The sequence below is a fragment of the Uranotaenia lowii genome, chromosome 1 (genome assembly GCF_029784155.1).
Source record: "Uranotaenia lowii strain MFRU-FL chromosome 1, ASM2978415v1, whole genome shotgun sequence".
Classification (NCBI taxonomy): domain Eukaryota; kingdom Metazoa; phylum Arthropoda; class Insecta; order Diptera; family Culicidae; genus Uranotaenia; species Uranotaenia lowii.
The window spans coordinates 137,637,347-137,658,483 of NC_073691.1; the positions used below are offsets into that span (position 1 = coordinate 137,637,347).

General features: G+C 33.1%; 1 protein-coding gene across 1 annotated transcript in view; it reads right to left on the minus strand.

The window, feature by feature from the left end:
- Positions 1-21,137, minus strand: part of LOC129740249 (pyrokinin-1 receptor-like) — a 188,502-nt gene that overhangs the window by 108,184 nt on the left and 59,181 nt on the right. Inside the window, exon 2 of the mRNA XM_055731858.1 lies at positions 15,377-15,416. The gene's annotated coding sequence lies outside the window, so the exon portion shown is untranslated. The remainder of the gene's footprint in view (positions 1-15,376; positions 15,417-21,137) is intronic.

Sequence of the window (21,137 nt, forward strand, 5' to 3'; positions counted from 1 at the left end):
ATTACAATTAATCAAACAACTTTATTCGGTACGAGTAGCGGTTTATTGGGCGATGTGTAGTACACGGCGGATTGGTTTGAACTGTGTTCATAATTGCGTTGTGTAAAAAGTGGCAAGCAGGAGAACGTTCTGTTTATCCTACACTAGTGAAGAAATAGTTTGTAGTGGTGAACATTATGGAGAGGAATTAGCAAAAACTTTTAACTTGAGTGTTTCTACGCTCTGCGCTCTGCATTGAACAGAGCATAATTCTCACGAAAGCCTTTTTAGATCACTTTCGGGGTGATCAACTTTTGACGTATGCAGCGTTGCCAACCTTCCAGATTTTTCTGGAATCTTCCAGATTTTTATGTGTCATCCAGAAATACAGACTTCATGTTGTCTGGTCCAGACTTTTCATAAATTATCCAGATTTGTCCAGAAATTTCTATAAGCTCGTCATATGCTTTTATATAACACTTTCTCATCAAATCCTCAAGAGGATCAACTTCAATGACTCTGTCATGAAGAATTAGACTATCTTGAACCCACAAAATGCTATTAACAGAAAACACCTATCGATTCTGCCGCTTACCGCATGTTTCCCAAACCTTATCAGTTGTGACATCGTTCATGAAATTGATCAAAAATTCAGAGAGCTGCGGATCATCGACTTTTCGGATTACTCTTCAGACGAAAGAGCCAGTGTGGTTTTGTTTTGGAACAAGATCTTGACCACGACTGGATGTTCCGCAGAAATGGCTTTCCTGCATCTGAGGAAGTTTATTCCAAGCCTTCTAGCACCTTCTAGCTTTACCTCACTCGTCAGCTTCTGTCGAGCGCTTGTTTTCTGAGTATAATATAAATAAGACCAAATCAAGGAATAGGTTGAACGTTTCGACCATGCGTGGAATATTGGCAACATAAAAACCATGTTGAGCTTAACTCTGAGGATAATGAACTGGTGAATATTTCTGCTACTATTAAATCTAAGTACAATGTCGCAATGTATAATCGGAAGTAATTACAATGTAACCATATTGCTTGTTGTCAACCGTTATGTAAAAAGACTTAAATAAAATTTCATTTTCAACTATCCAGACAAATCCAGACTTTTTTATTGCCAACTTCCAGAATTTACTAAAAAAACACCTGGCAACCCTGGACGTATGTCTGTTCTCGTTTCTTTACTGTACACTACCACTGACTTGCTAACCTTTACCTAACACCCTCTTCAGGTTTAACTAATAAAAATGGGAAAAAACCAAGTCTCAACGTGCATGCGAAGGCTTGGGAAAATCCCCGAAATTCAAATACTTGTTCTTCTCCTTCATTATCTGATCCTAACAATTTTGTTGATTTGGGTGAGATAACTGAGGAAAAATTAAAATTTTTGCATAAAAATTTAATGGAAATGATGCAACTTATGTTGAAAGCAAATTCAATGTTTGAAGCTTTCCAAACTTCTTTTAACTATGCTAACAAAATTATTATGACTTTACGATTCCCTCATGGATCCAAATAGATGTTAAAATATTATGAATTGGAACGCTAGATCTTTGCTGGCTAACCAAGATGAGTTCTTTTTATTTTTGAAAACCCTAAACATACATATTGCTGCCATCACTGAAACTTTTTTAAAGCCGGACAATAACTTGAAAAGCAATGCTTTCTTTAAAATTTTGCGAAATGATCGACTTGATCGACGAGGTGGGGGTGTAGCTATTGTCATCAATAGTCGTCTCAAATTTAGACTTCTTCCTTCTTTCAATACCAAAGTCTTAGAAACAATTGGCATTGAATTAGAAACGTCTATGGGGAAAATTATAATTATTGCCGCATATTTGCCTTTTCAATGCAGCGGTGAACAGAAAAAATTTTTGAAGGGAGATTTACAAAAACTCACCAGAAACAAATCTAATTTTTTTTATTATTGGTGACTTTAATGCAAAACACCGATCTTGGAATAATATTTCATCAAATTCAAATGGGAATATTTTATTAATGACTGCTCTGCTCTGTTGAATATCCTAATGGGCAAACTTGTTTCTCTTCGATTAGAAATCCTTCCACAATTGATTTGGTTCTAACGGATTTAGGCGAGCATTGTAGTCAATTAGTTACTCATGCGGACCTCGATTCAGACCACCTTCCAGTAACTTTTTCTTTATCCCAAAGTCCCATTGAAAACCCTTGAAAATCAACTTTTAACTTTCAAAAAGCTGACTGGGAGCGATATAGGAATTTTATTGAACGTAATTTAGATGTAAACGTTCCACTGAATTCAATTGAAGATATTGATTTGGCTGTAGAAAATTTGACAACTTCAACAGTCAATGCTAAAGCCGCTTCAATACCCAAAGTTAAACATAAATTTAATCAACCTTTAATTGATGATGATCTTCAGTTTTTGATACGACTGAAAAACATTCGTCGACGCCAATATCAACGTACTAGTGATCCTTATTTGAAATTTATTTATTGCGACCTTCAAAAAGAGAGCAAACGTCGTTTAAATTTTATCCGTAATGAAAATTTTGCTAAAGCAGTAGAGGACATAAAACCCTACTCAAAGCCGTTTTGGAAATTAACTAAAATTCTGAAAAAGCCCCAGAAGCCTACTTCCTACTTTGAAAGATGGGGATAAACTTCTTTTAACTAACGCAGAAAAAGCTCAAAAATTAGCCCAACAGTTTGAGTCTGCTCATGATTTTAATTTAAACGTTGTTAGTCCAATTGATGCTCAAATTTCCCTTGAATTTGATGATATTTTTTCTAAGCAAAATGTATTAGAAAGTTCCTGTGAGACAAATATTGATGAACTTAAATTGATTTTCAAAAAATTTAAAAATATGAAAGCTCCGGGGGAAGATGGGATTTTCTATATTCTTATTAAAAAGTTGCCTGAAAGCACTTTAAATTTTTTTAGTTAAAATCTTCAATAAATGTTTTCACTTGGCTTATTTTCCCAATAAATGAAAAAATGCCAAAGTAACTCCAATTTTGAAACCTGGAAAAAGTGCTCCAGAGCCTTCAAGTTATCGACCAATTAGTTTGCTTCCTTCTTTAAGTAAACTATTTGAGAGAGTTATTTTGAATAGAATGATGATTCACATTAATCAGAATTCTATTTTCCCTGATGAACAATTTGGTTTTCGTCATGTAAATTCTACTACACATCAACTTTTGAGTGTAACTAATATGATTAACGCTAGCAAATCTGAAGGTTATTCAACTGGTGTTGCTCTTCTTGATATTGAAAAAGCATTTGACAGTGTTTGGCACAAAGGTTTAGTAGCTAAATCAGCTCGATTTGATTTTCCTGTATATCTCACTAAAATTATTCAAAATTATTTGACTAGCCGAACCTTACAAGTAAGCTATCAAAATTTATGCTCTGAAAGGACTCCCATTAGAGCTGGGGTTCCTCAGGGCAGTATACTTGGGCCGATTTTATACAATATTTTTACTTCTGATCTTCCTGATGTACCAGAAGGAAAAGGTAGAAGATTATTTGCTGATGATACTTTGCTTTCAGCCAAAGGTCAAAATTTACGGGTGGGACGCAGTAGGTTGCAACAAAATTTAAATTCCCTTTTGAATTACTTGAAAATGTGGAAAATTTCTCCTAACGCTTCCAAAACTCAACTTATTTTATTTCCCCATAAGCCAAGAGCTAAATTTTTTAAAACCTAATGAAAATCATTCCATAACTTTTAATGGGGTTTCATTAGAATGGTCTGATCACGTGAAGTACTTGGGACTTACACTTGATCGGAATCTTACTTTTAAAAATCACATTGAAGATATTCAATCTAAATGTAATAAATACACTAAATCTCTTTATTCTCTCATCAACAGGAAATCCAGGTTGTGTCTGCGAAATAAGATGCTAATCTACAAACAGGCGTTTCGACCAGCGATAATGTATGCAGTTCCGATTTGGTCTAGCTGCTGCGCGACGAGGAAAAAAGCCATCCAGAGGATTCAAAACAAGGTTCTGAAAATGATTTTGCGGCTTCCACCTTGGCACAGCACCGAAGATCTTCATCGGATTGAGGGCATTGAATCGATCGAAGAGATGGCCAACAAAATCATCTACAACTTCAGAGGCAAATCGATGCAGTCTTCCATCGCAGAGATTCGTTCTCTTTATAATTAGTTTTATTTTAGGATATTGTTAAGTTTTAATTTTAAGTTAAGATAGCGTCCCAAGTAACACAGATCAATCTAACTAGCATTTATTATGGTTTTATTACGGCTTTCATGTGCTGCTCGTTCTATGAAGGTTTTATTATGGTCATGCAAAATGCTTATATTCTTGAATCGACCATCTGTTTTCAGATAGTTTTGAAAACGCTCATAAATCTTCCATAAATCTTTCTGTTTTAGTTATTTAGAAAGAGTTAGAAATGCTATGTTTAAACTCTAATAAAACACAAACTTAGAAGTTTGCTCCAAGCTTTCTTTTGCATGTTCTTTAACACGTTCGTCGCCACGTCACCCATATATGGGTGACGGCTCTCTTAAGCAAGGTTGCCGCTCAGTTCTGCCACGCGTTGTAAATCTGAAGCTCTCTCGCTTTACTTTCATGCTCTGAGATTTTTTTTGGGCGACGAACGTGTTAAAAGCACTCAGTGCCTGATTATTAAACCGCCATAAAACTTAGTGACAGTTCTTGATCAAGATGTCAAAACAGGACACGCTCAGATTAGATAGCACATAGTTGAATTGGAATTCCCATTTTTACACATTTTTGATAAGTTCTGTGTGTTGATTTTGAGTTAAAATAATAAAAAATTATAAAAATCCAAGAAAACTTCGAATTACCGGAAGTGGAATAAATACTTCTACAATATGAGTATTGAGTGAAAGGGTTTAAAAAGGAGGAACAAAATTTGTTGCTTGACGCCATCATTAATACAAGATGGCGGCTTCCGCTTCAATTTTCAAAGTTGTAAATAACTGAAAATATCATGAAACCTTCTTAATATTGTTATTAGGTGAAAGTAATAAACGAGTAGATGCCGAATTTCGCTGTCCGTCGCCATCTTAAATTCCAAGATAGCGGCTACCACTCAACTTGAAAATACTGTAAATGACTGAAAATTGCCTCAAACCCTTACAATATGGGTATGAGTTGAAAGAGATGAACCAGTAAAAGTCGAAGTTCGTTATTTGACGCCATCCAAATTCAAGATGGCGGTTTCCGCTGAACCTTAAAATGTTGTATATGACTTATAATTCTATGAAACCCCAACAATATTGGTATTGGGTTAAAGGTCTAAATGAGTAGTAGTCGATTTTCTCTTTTCCTTTACTCTGAAATGCTGTAAGTGACCCAAAGTCGCACAACAATACAATACAGACAATACAGATCCCGATCGTTTTTGGCAACATTCGATTTTCTAAACATCCGATTTTGGCACATGTCCCTAAATCAAACAAATAACAGAAACAACATAAACTTATAGTTTTCGCTTTAATAGGACCAATACAATTTAGACATATTAGCATGATAGATATAATACAATGACATAAATAGCAAATATGGCAAAAAACAAAAACTATCGGAAAAACACGAAAAGTGCTAAATGCATCAAAAACGTGATAAAAAATGTAGTACTAAGTGAAAACAAAGTTGGGAAAAAAAATCGTTCGATTTTGACAACACAAAATGTTCGAGCGGGTTGTCAGAAACAATCAGGGTCTGGTTCTTCTAGTTTATCCCTTTCAACGAATACCAATATTGTAAAGGTTTCGTGCTGTTTTTAGTCATTTGCAGAATTTTAAAGCTCAATGGAAGCCACCATCTTAGATTTTAAGATGTCGTTTGATAGAAAACTTCGACTTTTACTCGTTTGATCCTTTCACACAATGCCTATATTGTGGGAGTTTCATGCAATTTTCAGTGTTTAACAGCATTTTAAAGTTCAGTGAAAGCCGCCATCTTGGATTTCAAGGTGCACCTGATAACGAAATTTGACTTCTTCTAGGTTAGCCCTTTTAGCCAATACCCATATTGTGGGGGTTTCATGTGATTTTTAGATATTTACAGCATTTTTAGGTTCAGCGAAAGTCGCCATATTGGATTTCAAGATGATCTGATAGAGAAAGTCACTTAAACTGATTAAGCCATTTTACCCAATGACCATATTGTGGGAATTTCTAGTGACTTACAATGATTTCAATCATTTTATAGTTCAGTGGAAGCCGCAATGTTGGATTTCAAGATGACGCCTGATAGCGAAATTTGTATTCTACTCGTTGATCCCTTTCAAGTTATACCCATATTGTGGGAGTTCAACGTGATTTTCAGTGATTAACAGCGTTTTAAAGTTCAGTGGAAGCCGCCATCTTGGATTTCATGTTTGCGTCGAAAAGAAAAAAATCAGCTTCTTCTAGTTTAAGCCCTTTCAACCAATACCCATATAGTGGTTGTTTAATGCGACTTTAAAAAATTTCAGCGGATGCCGCCATCTTGGATTTCAAGATGGCGTCTGATAACGAAATTCGACTTCTACTCGTTTAGCCCTTTCATCCAATACCCATTTTGTTGGGGTTTCATGCGATTTCAAATCATTTACAACATTTGAAAGATCAGCAGAAGCCGCCATCTTGGATTTCAAGATGGCGTCAGACAACGAAATTTGACTTTAACTCATGATTTATTCCACGGGTGATTAACAACCAATCCGATTTTATTTAAAATGTCTGTCCTCATTTACTTTACTAAGGATTAACAACTCAGAAATGAGGAACTCATCCTAAGCGTGTAATTGGTTGGCTTGCGAGAGAAACGTCAAATCGAATTGACTAAGGGGCCGTTCACTAATTACGTAAGCACGATTTTGGAATTTTTCAACTCTCCCTCACCCCCTGGTAAGACAAAGTAAGATTTTTCAAAACCCCCCCTCCCCCCTTGTAAGATCTTACGTTTTTTAATCTTTGAGAAATTGACACGTTATTATCAAAAAAAGCTTGTAAAATAGGTAACAATAATTTTCAGTAATTTCCACAATCGAAAAAACTACATAAAATATAAGTACCGATTTAAAAAAGAGAGATCAGGTTAGCACAAGGTACCATAAAAAATTGTTATGTTCTTACCTGCAAATCATGAAAATTAAAAAAAAAAATTCTACACTTCTAGAATTATGGCAAAAATGTTTACCGACAATCACGTTGTCTACTAACCTAAAAGCTCAGACTCATTCAGCGGTAAGCGATAAAGTTTTTGTTAAATCGCTAGTAAAATGTATAGTAGGTAGTGTCTATCACTGAAAAAACTGTCTAGAAATTCATTATTTAATGCGCCTAATATTGATTTTTAAAGATTTTTTATGGATGAAGTCATTTTCGAAATATGATGGATTCAACTCGTGGTGTCACAACGCGCCATTTTCCTTTTTGTTTCTTTAAATTTCTCAATTAAAAAGATTGTTTTGATGGAAGTGAAAAGTGACAATCTTTTTTAATAATGTGATTTAGTGTTTTTAAAGCATGTTGGTTTAAATTGGTTATCTATAAATTTAATAGAACCTGCCATTTTTTTTATTAATTTAAAGAGATTCAGAGATTAATAACATAACATCAAAATTTACCAACAAATAGGTAGTGAGTAAAAAAAAACCTGAGTAATATGGTTTCGTATGGCTGTGGCTGTGATGAATTTTTAATGTTACATTTCTTACGTAAGATTTTTGGAAACCCCCCCTACCCCCCTAGTAAGAGATCGTAAGCAAATGTGAAAACCCCCCACCTCCCTTATGTGCTTACGTAATTAGTGAACAGCCCCTAACGCTATGTTGGTTGCAAAATCGAAGGGCACAAAATGACGCCATGTTGATGGATTCACAACGCAAGCATTGGAAAATATTTTTTCAGGCCCATTTTCCATCAATTCCATCATGATTGACCATCAGATTTGACGAGGCGCATTTATTTGAAGATACTGTTTCATACACATTTTACCTAAAATCTTGAATGGCAGTACAAAAGAGGCTCATAATATGGTTAAAACATTGGTATTTTGGCTATTAATTCTACCAGATCACATCTCAATAATGCAATCATCATTCATCAACCATTATGGTTGCTGGAAAAAATAAAAATAAAACTCCGAGAACTCACAGAATCGGAAAAAAACAAAAATTCCTAACATGTTTAATAATAGCTTTTTAAAAGCTGATTGATGACATTGATTTTGGCTTTATTATAGTCCAGGTGATGTTATAGAATGCGCTTTAGCTTTTTATGAAGATTAATGCTATAGTCCAAACGAAATTTTGCTGACCATAATAAAGCTAAAATTGTTAATTGGGGTGGGATCCATTTTTGGCTGTTTGATGAACTTTTTGTCTAATTTTTGGGGGGTAAGGGGTGGTAAAAACATTTCAATGGAACAAACAAATCCACGGACGTCTTCGTAACTCGTCGAGCTGAGTCGATTGGTATATATAAAGTGGGGTCTTGGACCCTTAATTAATGATATCCCCAACTGACCGTTCGCTATGTCTTTCTGTAAGAAAGCCGGAAAGAAAAGTATGTGTTTTATTGAATCTTTTGCAATTTTTTTACAACACTCTCAAGATAGTGTTTAATTCAAGTTTTAGCAAAACTTTCAGGGCTCTTTTAAAACACACAATAAATGAAGCATTTCCTATGTAACAATAAAACCGTTTTAAAAGTTGGATGCTATGGAAAAGTCTTTATAAAACAATATAAAAATCATAAAATCCAATTAGCTTAATCGGTGTTACTTGGGAATTGATCGAAATTCTATTATTTTTTTTATAAGTGATGTTGTCATATACAAAAGCCATTTCTACAAAAACCAATAAAAATCATAATTTTCAAAAAAAAATCCCTAATGATGCAATACAAACAACATAAACAATTGACAAAAGTAAATTGTCGTAATTCTCTTCATTTTTTTTTCCTAACGACATATTTACGCTATCTCTCCTGGAGCAGAGATGTCTTAAGGTGGAAAAATTCTTAATAGCAATGAGGATTTTTCCGGTATTGGATATTTTTCAAGAGCCTTTTCGTAGTTTCTAACAAAATTGAAAAATCCTGAGTAGGTAGACGAAAGAAAGCGCCAACTTCAAAAGTTTTATCGTAAATTGAAACAAATAATTGTTGTGCGTACTTGTATGAGATTTTTTTTTAAAATTTTCAGAGTCCTTCCAAACCTTGAGGGGACCTGTATGTCCTGTTACTGTTATAACTTTCGCTTTCGTCCGTTTCCAATTTGATTTATTTACTATCCTCGGTTACTAGGCAAAATAGCTGAAAGCAAATTGCTCATACAACCAATTTCATCGGTGCACATCAAAACAAACTTCCCCGGTCACCATCACCATTTCAAAGTCGACTCGACAACCGCTTTCAACCCCTCTCACTAATCCAACCAATCAGACTGAAAGCATTCGCATGGAAATAGCTCCCAGAAGCACGACGAGAAACTCACTGATGATGCTTTTTCTCCACGAATTATCATCGTAGGTTGAGGTTCCATGGAATGACAGATTTTCCACCCAGAGCGGACACAGAGCTTTGAAAAAAAAAAGATTCCAGGAAAAGGAAAAAAATCATCCGCATTCAAATTTTACGAGCTGCAGTGTCCAGATCGACAGCCGCCTCGAACCGTATCGAATTCGAAATTTTTGATTGCAGTAAATATAAAGCCTTTACCAAACTGAGCTTGACTTAGTTCGGTTGATACTTTCCTTAAATCGATAAAGAATAAAAAAGTGTTTGATAAATCAGAATATGGAAATTGCTCGCAAGAATTCATCAATCATATAAAAGTTTAGATTCATTTGATCGGTCTCAATCAGTAAATCTTTTACCAACTGATCACAAATCGGCCGCAGCCTATATTATATTTCGATTGTTTTTCATCAAAAAGCTTTAAAAAAAATAGCTGTTTTTCTAGGAGACATGATATGATGAGATAAAAATCTTTATCTCTTTAATTTTCCTATTGAATGCTTGAAAGAAATTGATCTTAAGTAAGATTACTAATTTTTTTAACACTTTTGGAACCTCTTAGTTGATGGAAAAGCACAAACAAAAAGTCCTTAAAAAAGTATGTAAAATTTCAAATGCTGACATCCAAAAATACGTTAAAAGTTGACTCGAAACAGTGTCATCTATTGCGCCGTTCAAAAGTTACAAATCAAATTTTCAAGTACCCAGTTTTCGAAAAGGTGTGATAGTATATTAACAAATCAATAATAAAACTAATCTTGAATAAACGGGTTCAATTTATTGCTAGATAAATGCTATAAGAGTTACTTTTGACTGGACAGAATTTCACTTCCTTTATTTTATACGATTTTTGCTTGTTGACTTTTTTCTGTGAGTGAAAGAACTTTTTTTTATTTACGTAACGTTTCGGGTTACTTTTTTTCTCCCATCATCAGATGTCCTCCAGAATAACCCGAAACGTTACGTAAATTTAAAAATAAAAAAAGTTGTTTCACTCACCGAAAAAATTCAAACCATATAAATTGTACCGGTGATAATTTTTTGTTGTTGTCGAAATAACTAACAGTTTCGCAATAAATTTTTGCACTTACTGAACCGGTTATCGACAAAGGACGAATCGGCTATATCCAGTCAATAAGGAACATTCTAGACTAAGGTTGCCAGATTTTTTTTCAAATCTATTATATAAAATTCTCTTGTAACGGTGTTTGTAGTACTACTCCTCCGAAATGACCAAAACGATTTGAATGAAATTATTTTTCGAATATTCTGTAGCCATGCGAATCGGTTTATATCGAATAAAGTTAACAAAAAGTCACCTCAATTGTCCGTAAAAATTAAATTTGTAGTTTTTTTAATCAAATAAAAGTCATGACATCCATTTTTTCGAGATTTTCGTTACTTTGGGCGCCGGGCGGGCGGTTTGTTATTCGTCTCTAGGGCCGAGGCGTCGCGAACAAACGTCGTGAGAGGATAGTAACTAGGGCATAGCATACTGATTAGTGGGAATATTTGGGCGCCTATTTCTCAACCAAGCATACTTTCAACGCATGTGGCGGCTATATGAAGCCTAGATGTGTTTTTTTCTTCTCGATTCCTAGCTTATTTGTACAGCACTTATATGAATAAATGAAGCCTAGATGTGACCCAGATTGATATTTTACCGATCAAATCAAAACGGTTTTAAATATTAAAACTGTTTTTATTTCATGTTAATTGAATCAGCAATGGTTGTCTAAAAACATAAATTTGATACTGCTGCATATGAAAAAATGGTATGATTCTTTGCGGACGTTTGAAAAAAGAAAGTGGGAAGATTTACGAACGATTGAATAATCCAATACGCCTAGAAACATTTTTCGAACATGTACAAATGTGCTTAACTGAAGATAAATCAAGAGCCTTTAAATTTACAGAACAACAACAAATTCCGTTGAAAATGGACAGACACATGTACTGAACAAGAGCCTGTCCTTTAAGAAGGATTAAATAGGATTGATGTTTATTTAAAGGCCGAATGCAAAGAATTTTTTGCAACCATATGTGTAAGTTATCAATAATCTAAGAAGAATTTCCAGTTAAAAGGTACACTAGAGCGAATGCAAACGTTTAAAATTTACATAAAATGTATACATCATTTCTTAATTTATAAATGGTTGGGACCAAATAAACAATGTGACTAAACAAACTCAACTTTTCCTAAAATTATTTACCGAAAAACTGTTTACAGGTTCACTGTTATCATACCCGGTGTTCCTCTATTGAGAGATCCATCGTAGCCTGAACAGATTATTTCTTTTCGAACCATTTAGATTTTTTAATTTGCTTTTCAATTAAATGTTATTGAATCTTGAAAATGCTTAAATCAAATCGCAGATCCCCACCAACAATGTTCAGGAAATTTTGAAATCAAAACATCATTTCGATCTTCAATTAAAAACATATTTTTTTTCTATTTTTAATAACAATCGTTTCCTTGATTCATTGGGTTAAAGTTCATAGGAATGTAATTTGCTTTTTTTTTCATTAATCAATATAAAAAACGTAGATTGCAGTATACAAGATCGCCAGATTTCATGCCATGGCGAATGCTGTTTGGGAACACTTCAAGTTGAAATGTGTCATATCTATAAGTTCAGTATCTAGAAAAACTTTTTGAACATGATTTTGGTGAAAATATGTATATTAATTCAAACTACTTCGAGGGGTGAGGATGGTGAACAAAAAGCTGTCCCAAAACTAATTGGGGCTAAAAGTGCTGCTTTAGGAATATTAATCCTAACGCAGCGCTTTTAGCTCCCAAATACTCCGAAAATTGTCCCAATATTCAAAATTTTATTTTCATAAACTTTCATATGCAATAAAATACAATAAATGAGAAACTTTTGATTTCGATTCAAACCTTAATGTTATTTCGAACAAAGTGGAATAAATCATCGAAATGGTATATAATAAATGAAACATACATATTATCAACATACAATTATTTATGGAAAAAGTTACAAAAAGTGATTTTTTTTTGCAATAGGCTTGCAAGTTGGACGATAACATCTAACTGAAAAAATAAAACCATTTTGCGACAAGAACCTGAAACCTGACCATTCCTTGATAAACAAAAAAACTGAATGAATGAAAAATTTATAAAAAAGTATTCATGAAAGTTGCATGTAAGATTTATTGAAGGTTATTAATTTGTTTATTTAAGGAAAGACCCGTAGAACTGAATTGAAATTGTTAGGTTTTATTTCGATAGAATTAAGCGGGACAATCGAGTAAACAGAAATGAGGGAAATTTAAAAAAAAAACTAGAACATGTTCACAAAAGCAAGACGATTAACAACTCAATATTTCATAAATTTTAAAAGGTAATCAGCGAAGAAAAAATGGAAAATGGACGCCAAATTTAACAGGGTAAGACGAAGTTTATCGGGTCTGCTAGTTTTATATAAATGTATAAATTTTATATAAAAACCTGGCAATATCCGGCATTTGATTTCAAATTGCCGACCAAAAATCCTGGCAATATCGTAGAATATTTTTTCAAAACCCAGAAATTACTTAACAAAAATCAAAAAAAAAAATGAATTAAAAATTGTTTTTCATCGAAACTCATCGACAGATTTCAAATCGCACTTTTGGCTTCAAAAAACCGTACATGATTTTTGTTAATTAAACTTACTCAAAAAAAAAAAACGTTTTGTTGTTTGTTGGCTACCTTAATCTAGACATCCTAAAGCGTGTTACCGTAAAACGGGGTAACTTTGATCACCGGGGTAAATTTGACCAACAATAAACTTTTCCAAAATTTTATCAAAAACTCAGTGTATAGTTTGAATTATTGAGTATCAAATAAGAAAAATTTGGTTTGGTTTGAATTTGAATTTTTTTCTGTTTGTAAAAATCTATCTAAAAAGTATCTATTTTTAGGTCTCGTAAACAAACAGCTCTCCTGATGATACCAAAAAGGATTTAGAAGCAAACGGGTTGTTTAATGTGAAAGAACAATTTTTTTTCTTTGTATATGAACAGTTATAGTGCTTTTTTTTATAGTCATTTAATGGTGAATTTTTTATATTGAAAAAATAAGGAAATTTTCCAAGAGTAAGCCCGTATTTGACAAATGGATAGGAACCATTCAAATCGTTAAATTTGAAGAAAAAATGGAAATAGTGGGAGGGCCAAGGGGAATGTGTGAAGGTAATATTTCATTTGTATTTAAAAGCTCAAACTATTTTGTAATTATATAATTGGTTGGGATGAATCATCCAATATGATGAAAATCCCTGAAAAAAAAAATTTTTTTGCCCCTAAATGTAGGCAGCATCATAGTTCTTTTTCGATTATGAATATTTTTAAAATAAAACGTTAAAAATCAAGGTTGAATTGATAAACTAGCATATGTAAATATTATGAAGGTGTTTTTTTATCCTTTATGATCAAGAAAACTCGTTAAAACCGCCAGAATAGAAACTGATCAATGTCACCCCAAAGCATCAAATTCAGAACAGAGACGAAAACGATTTATTGATCAAATTTGGAGTAGTCAAATAAATTTCTGCATCCATGATATACGTTTATAGGAGTCCAGTATTGGTTTTAAAAATATAAAACATTTCACATTCCCCTTCACAGAAAAAATAATCAAAACATATTGAAAAAAGTTATCTTTCCCCGGATTACGATAACGTTTACATGAGTAAGTTTGAACTTTTAGCGTTTGCTTATAGTTTTTATGCCAATTTATGAAATCTCCGAAGGAAATTTTCTGCTGAACAACTTTGTCGAAGACCTTCACTTTGCATCTTATAAGGCAAAACAGTTATAAGCTGTTTAACAGGGGTATGTCTTTTGGCATTGATTAACAATAAATTCAATTGACATCACTGCTTGGTGCCTAGCAAGGAATAACTTCTTTTTTTTCGAGGCGCAAGCAGGATGTCGATTGAATTTATTGTTTATCAATTCCAGAAGACACACCCCTGTTAAACAGCTTATAACGGATGAGTTTTGAACCTAAGCGAAGCTTTTTAGAGCCATTTTTGAGAAATTCAAAAATGACCCCAAATAGAATCAGTCTAATGTATTGACGTAATGAAACTTTCAAGTTATCAAAACTTTGCTAAATTTATAAAATAAACTTGATTACTTAACTTGATTCCAACACTAGAAAAAAGAAAGGTTTAACTTAGAGGCCCTAAATTTTGATTTGTTTTTATTCAAGATTATTGGATACAAGTAGTTCTAAGCAACATGTATTGCGCGTGTCATAAACTTAAAAATCTTGTTTTTTTTAATGTGCTACGTGAACTCTTTTCAAATCCAAAATCAAATGGCAATCTAAAAAAGTATGTACCGGTAAATACGTAATGATTGTCTTTTGAATGCAATAGATCAAATCAAGACCTTCAAATTGCAATGAAATTCTACTTCCCGAACGTTGAATCAAACATCACAATCTCCCGTATTATGAGCAAACAATTGCAAAGGAGCTTAACTTGAGCGATTATGTTCGTTTGTCTAAATTATCGTATTATCTGAAAATTCTATTCATGGGTAATCACGATGCTCCTGCCAGCTAAAACCACATGAAAAGTATCCGTTTATCCAATAATAACTATTGTTAGTCGAAAGCAAACTCTGGAGAATTTCCTCGGGTTTGTTCAATTTTGTTTACTGGGATTTGTGGCACACGCAAAGCTGCCACATCCACGCTCAAAACATAATTTTTGCGGTTGCTATCTTTCATGAGCACACACTATATTCGGTACTGCTAAATCATTAAACCCTCCAGTGCCCAGCTCAGTAATCATCTTCATAATATATCGATAAAAACTTAAAACAAAATTTAAATCTTAAATCTGGCATTCCATTTGAATAAAGAAATAACATGATAGCTTACCTTTGACCACTTTCAGGTTATAATATTCCTCTGCGGTAATCTGAAAAAAAAAACAAAGCTCTTTTAACCCTCATCCGCATTATATTTCATTACCCTAATCAGCACTTGTGGTGTCAATTTGACACCACAAGCTCAAATCGTTATAACTTTTGACGTGTTAGACCGATTTGAACAAAACTAACATCAAAAGAAACCTTGTAATGTCAGTAAAATATGTTTAGAACATTATATACAGCTAAAGTTACAAGTTCTATCGTTATTCAGCATGAAAGAAAAAAAAATCCGAAAAAACATGCCTCACGAAAACTGCTGTAGTTCATATATTGCACGTCCAAAAAACTATTTGCCTTATGCATATGAAAGCCGAAGTTAATGCCTACATCATGAAGACAAGAAATATTTTTTAAATTTTTTTTCAATGATATGGTCACAAAAAGTTCAAAAAAGTGGTCTAAAAACCCAACCTTTCATTCGATTGCTAGTAAATACTGTTTGAGCGATGGTAGAGTTTTGAAAAAAATATGACTACACAATGTATTAAAATTCCAACATTTTGCTGTCTTTAGATTTTTGATGCAACAAAAATTGAATTTACTGGAATTTTTCAAAGTTCACTACTTTGCGCAATTTTTTTTACAAATTGAAATTTCATCTGTTTTTGTGGTCCACCGTCAGGTTGTACCCGGATTTTCAGTGCTTTTACTTTGTTTTGACCAATCAAAAGTATATTCATTGGAAAGCTAATTTAAGGGGGGGGGGGTAGGGTCTAACGGGTATAAAAAAACATAATTTTCACGATTTTTTTCTAGAGCTATCGTTCAAACAAATGTATTCAAATTTTTGGCATTATACAAAGCATTGTTAAAAGAACATTTAGTAATTTTTTCGTAGAGAAATATTGAAAAATGAGCCGGTGACGGAGCACCTTCGAGGATGCCTTTTAGAAAACAGGATTTGCGGTGGACACTGTATCTCAGCACAGAATCATCTGATGTCAAAAAATCAGAGCAAAATATTTTTAATAGATGTTTTTCTGGACCCCAACGTTTTTATTTCACTTAAAAATATTTTTATTAAATTTTTGTGGCTGTTTGAAATAAAAACTACGATTTTTCACTTAAAAATTTTTCACCTGTAAAATCTCCCCAAAGTAAAAAAATCGAAAAAGAAAAACGTTGGGGTCTGGTATTTTATATGTAGAAAATATGTTCCAAATTTGAAAAGAATCGGATAAGTAGTTTTCAAATGACGATGTCCACGGACTTTAAAAATGTGCTTTCGAGAAAAACGCATTTGAAGTTTCTGCTCTTGCTTTCTTGCAGTATTAGATAGGAGGAGATAAAGGCCTATAACTTCTACAGTTTTGCTTCAATTGACTTGAAAATTTGACACAACATTCTTAAATGTTTTACAATAAGAAAATAAAAAAATAAAAAAATCGATTTTTTGAAAGTGTTAGACCCTTAATCTACATTCTAGTGAGGTGCAACAAATCACGCTGTGAGGTTTCCCAAAAATATGAAAATTATAAATCTAAAATCATTCCTGAATTTCTAGAACTACAAGCACCGCGTCCAGCAAAACGTGTTTGTTTGCTCTCCGAGTAAGTACGGTGGGTGGTGATTCGGGCAGAGAGCGAAGCCGACAGACGAAATAATGATGCGTGTCGTGCATTTCTTGGTTGTAAATATTCTATTGATAGTAGTTTGCATTTGCTAGTCACGACACGCATAGCCTTATATGGACTTGAAGTTCCAAAAAGTTACCTAAATAGCCTTTTTGTGATATGTCAATCACATCCATTCGGTATAAAAGTTACAAATTGGGTCTCAAATAGCCTTCTATGGACTTGAAGTTCCAGAAAGTTCTGTAAATAGCCTTTTTGTAACACGCAATCGCTCCCACTCAACTTAAAAGTTACAAATTGGGTCTCAAATAGCCTTCCATGGACTTGAAGTTCTAAAAAGTTCCTCAAACAGTCTTTTTTGAGACATGTCGGTCATTACATGAATATGAAATTTGAACGAACATCACAAAAGGGCATATGATCATTATATCATTATACTAGCTGGTCCCATACGAACTCCGTTTCGTTTTCAACTAAGAATATTTTATGAACGGTTTGAATAAATGTCAATTGCCAAGCATTTTCCAGATGCATTTCCAAATGCATTGTTAAGTAATTATTGCAAAAATTTTGAACACGTTATATGGATGATCACTTTTTCTGTCGTATGCTACTAAATTTGAAATAAGAATCAATTGACCGTGAGAAAAAACCCCAATTACGAATTTTCGTCTCGATGCGATATAGACTCTAGTAATTATAGCAAATACAAATTTAACAGGTAAATTAGAAGACCCTCTTTTTGTCGTTTGAAACAAATATTGAAATCAGAAATCAATTGACTGCCCCAAACCCTTATATAAATTTCGACTCGATCGTTGCATAAAAACAGAACAATTGCCAAAAAAATCAACCTCTTTCAGTGGCCTTTTTTACAAACTTTGATATCTGAAATCGATTGTCCTTCCCTCAAAACTACTCTGTGCAAATTTTCAAACCAATCCATTGCATTATAACGTCAATCATGGCCGTAGGAACGGGGGGGGGTTTTGGGGGTTAAACCCCCCCCCATGAGGGTCCAAATAAGCAAGCGAGGTATTCTACTCTACACTAAAAATTTTAAATCATTAATCAAATTATGATAATAGAGCAAAGATATTCAAGAGTGACTATCTTAACTAATATATACAAAAACCTCAAAAATCTATTTCAAGTTCAAAACTCAGCTACAGTTTGTCAAAATTTTCTCACTTGTTCATAGAATAAGGTTTTTCTTTTATTTTTTTTCAGCAGACATCCGGGCCGGACAAATCTGGGTTGTTTTATATAAAAACCTGGCAAAATCCGCGTATTTGATATCAAAATTGTCGACCAAATTCAGGCAAAACCGGGCAATTAAGGTCAAAACTTAGGAGTTGCTCATCAAAAATCTAAAAAAAAAACTTGAAAAACTTTTCATGATAGTTTTTTGAAACTTGCTGCAATAGTTTTGGACGCATAAAAAAAATTACAACACAATCTGTTTTTCTTTTTAAGAGCAAAATCCGGGTTTTCCAATAAAATCTGGGTAACCGGGTCTGACCGGACTTTCCCAAATTTTATATTAAATATTCGGGCGAATCTGGTTAAAACCGGTCAATTTGGCAACCTTATCATAGAAATTCAGGTCTGAATATAAAATTTTAAATTAAACCTATTTTGGAGGTTCTGGTTCAATATTCCTAAAACCAAAATTGTATTTCTAGATATTTTCGTATTTCTGATTTTGTATCAAGTTTAGGATTCTTGACTTTCAATTCGAATAATCACAAGAAATTAGGAATGAAAAAATGCTTTGAAATCCTTGTTCAAATTCGGTTTTACATTTCATATCAAATTTGAATTATGTTTTCGGAAATAAAATGCATTTTCAATATTTTGATAATAGTTTTCCGAATATGGAAATCGAAGAAATTTGTTTTATATTCAAGTTTGAAGTTCTTAAACTTTATTCTAACACAAAATTTGAAGCTTCTATGTGGCGACCCAAAATTGAAAACCAGATTCTGATTCATCATTCGAAATTCACATTTTGAATCAGATTAAAAATAAATAATTAAAATAATGAATTAAGATTGAACCAGCACTACAGAATTTAAATAATCGATTCATGAATGAGGGCTCTAAGATTTGGCTCATGAAATTCTGATCTGGAATTAATATTCGGAAATCGTATTTTTTTTTGTACATTTTGGAATTCGTAAAGAAATTCGGAAACAGATTCATTTTTGAATTCAGGCTTAGAATCCAGATTCAAAATTCAGAAAAAGATTTAGCTTGTGAATGAGTTTTTCAATCAACATAAAATTGTTGAGAAATTCAAGAGAGCATTAACAGATTTCAAAGGTTTTTATCAGAATAAGTTTGTACACACAATTCAGCTGAAAATCACAAATGTCAAGTAAAATTTTAGTAGATTTTCTAAGTTTTGATTCATGCAAAATATTTCAAATTATATTTAAAAAAGAATCATCCACAGGATTTTTAGTATGGAATTGATTCTTTATGAAAAATATTTCCTATTTAAGAAACTTGTACCTGATCTTCACCTAAAAAATTTGCACAGATTTTTCATTTTTTCGGTGTTTTGTTTAACATTACATATTAATATTGCAGCTTGTTTAAAGCCAAATTTCAAACTAAAATCATAAATTTAGTTCAAGATTGCCTCAAGCAAACTTGATCCCAAATATTTTTTTTATCTCATACTGTTTTTTTTTTGAAAATTTAATTTATTTTCATAAAAGGTTAAAATTTTGGAATTTGCAAAAAAGTGTTGAGGATTGGGCTTTTTTTATTTGAGTTAAAAATATATAATTTTTTAAGAAATTAAAGGCTACCCTAAAAAGAATTTATTTTATGCTCAAATCAAATAACTTTGATCAACCAGACATTTAAACAAATTCAAAAATTTTAACCATCGTTGAAAACAAATTTCATATTTTGTTTCTAATGGTTTCATACAAAAAAAATTAGCTCACCCTTTAGGCTAAGCACAACTTTTCTGAAGTAACTTTTTTTAAGATTTTATTAATGACGCTTTACCATTCTTGTGGCATTCGTGTCTTTTCTTAAGTTACAATTTAATACGAAAACTATTAATGAATACTTATAAATGAATAATCATATAGTTACAAACATAATTTGTTTAAAATATTTTTTTATTCGTGTGTTGTTAGACAAAAATTCATAGGTAAAAATAAGTCACCAAACCCCCCCCCATGAGTCGGTTCTTCCTACGGCCCTGACGTCAATATTGCAAAAAAAAAAGGAATAGTTAATATGGACGATCCTTTTGGCCGACCCTTGACCCAAAATTGGATAATTGGAATCAATTGTTCGTCCATAATAATTCCTATGTGCAAATTTTTATCTCAATCCGATGTATAATAACGCCAAAAGCACAAAAATATTGAAAAGTTAATATGGACGACCCCTTTTGCCGGCCCTTTAAACTGAATTTGATACCTGAAATCGATTCCACGTCATTCAAAACTCTCGTGTACCAATTTTCATCTGAATCTGATGTATAATAAAGTCAATACAGCAAAAATAGCGAACAGTTAATATGGACGACCCCTTTGACTTGTCCCTTATACAAAATTCGATGCCGGCAATCGATTGCGTGTCTCTAAAAATATCCGAGCGCAAATTTTCTTCTCAATCCCATGAATAATAACGTCAATATCACAGAAACATTGAAAAGTTGATATGGACGACCCCTTTTGCCGACCCCTTACACTAAATTCGATTCCTGGAATCAAATGCTTGTCATTCGAAACTCTCGTGTACCAATTTTCATCTGAATCCGATGTATAATAACGTCAATATCACAAAAATAGTGAATAGTGAATATGGACGACCCCTTTGGCTGACCCCTTACGCAAAATTTGAAACCGGCAATCGATAGCCCATCCCTAAAACCATCCGAGCGCAAATTTTTATTTCAATCTGATGTACACTAACGTCAATATCACAAAAATATTGAAAAGGTCATATGGACGATCCCTTTTGCTGACCCCTGTTCAAAAATTCCATACCTGAAATCGATTTCTCATCCCTCAAAACCCCCATGTGCAAATTTTTATCACGATCCGACAAAAAACAACGTGAAAAACGTGAAAACAATATTTGTCTTGTATGGACGACCCCCTT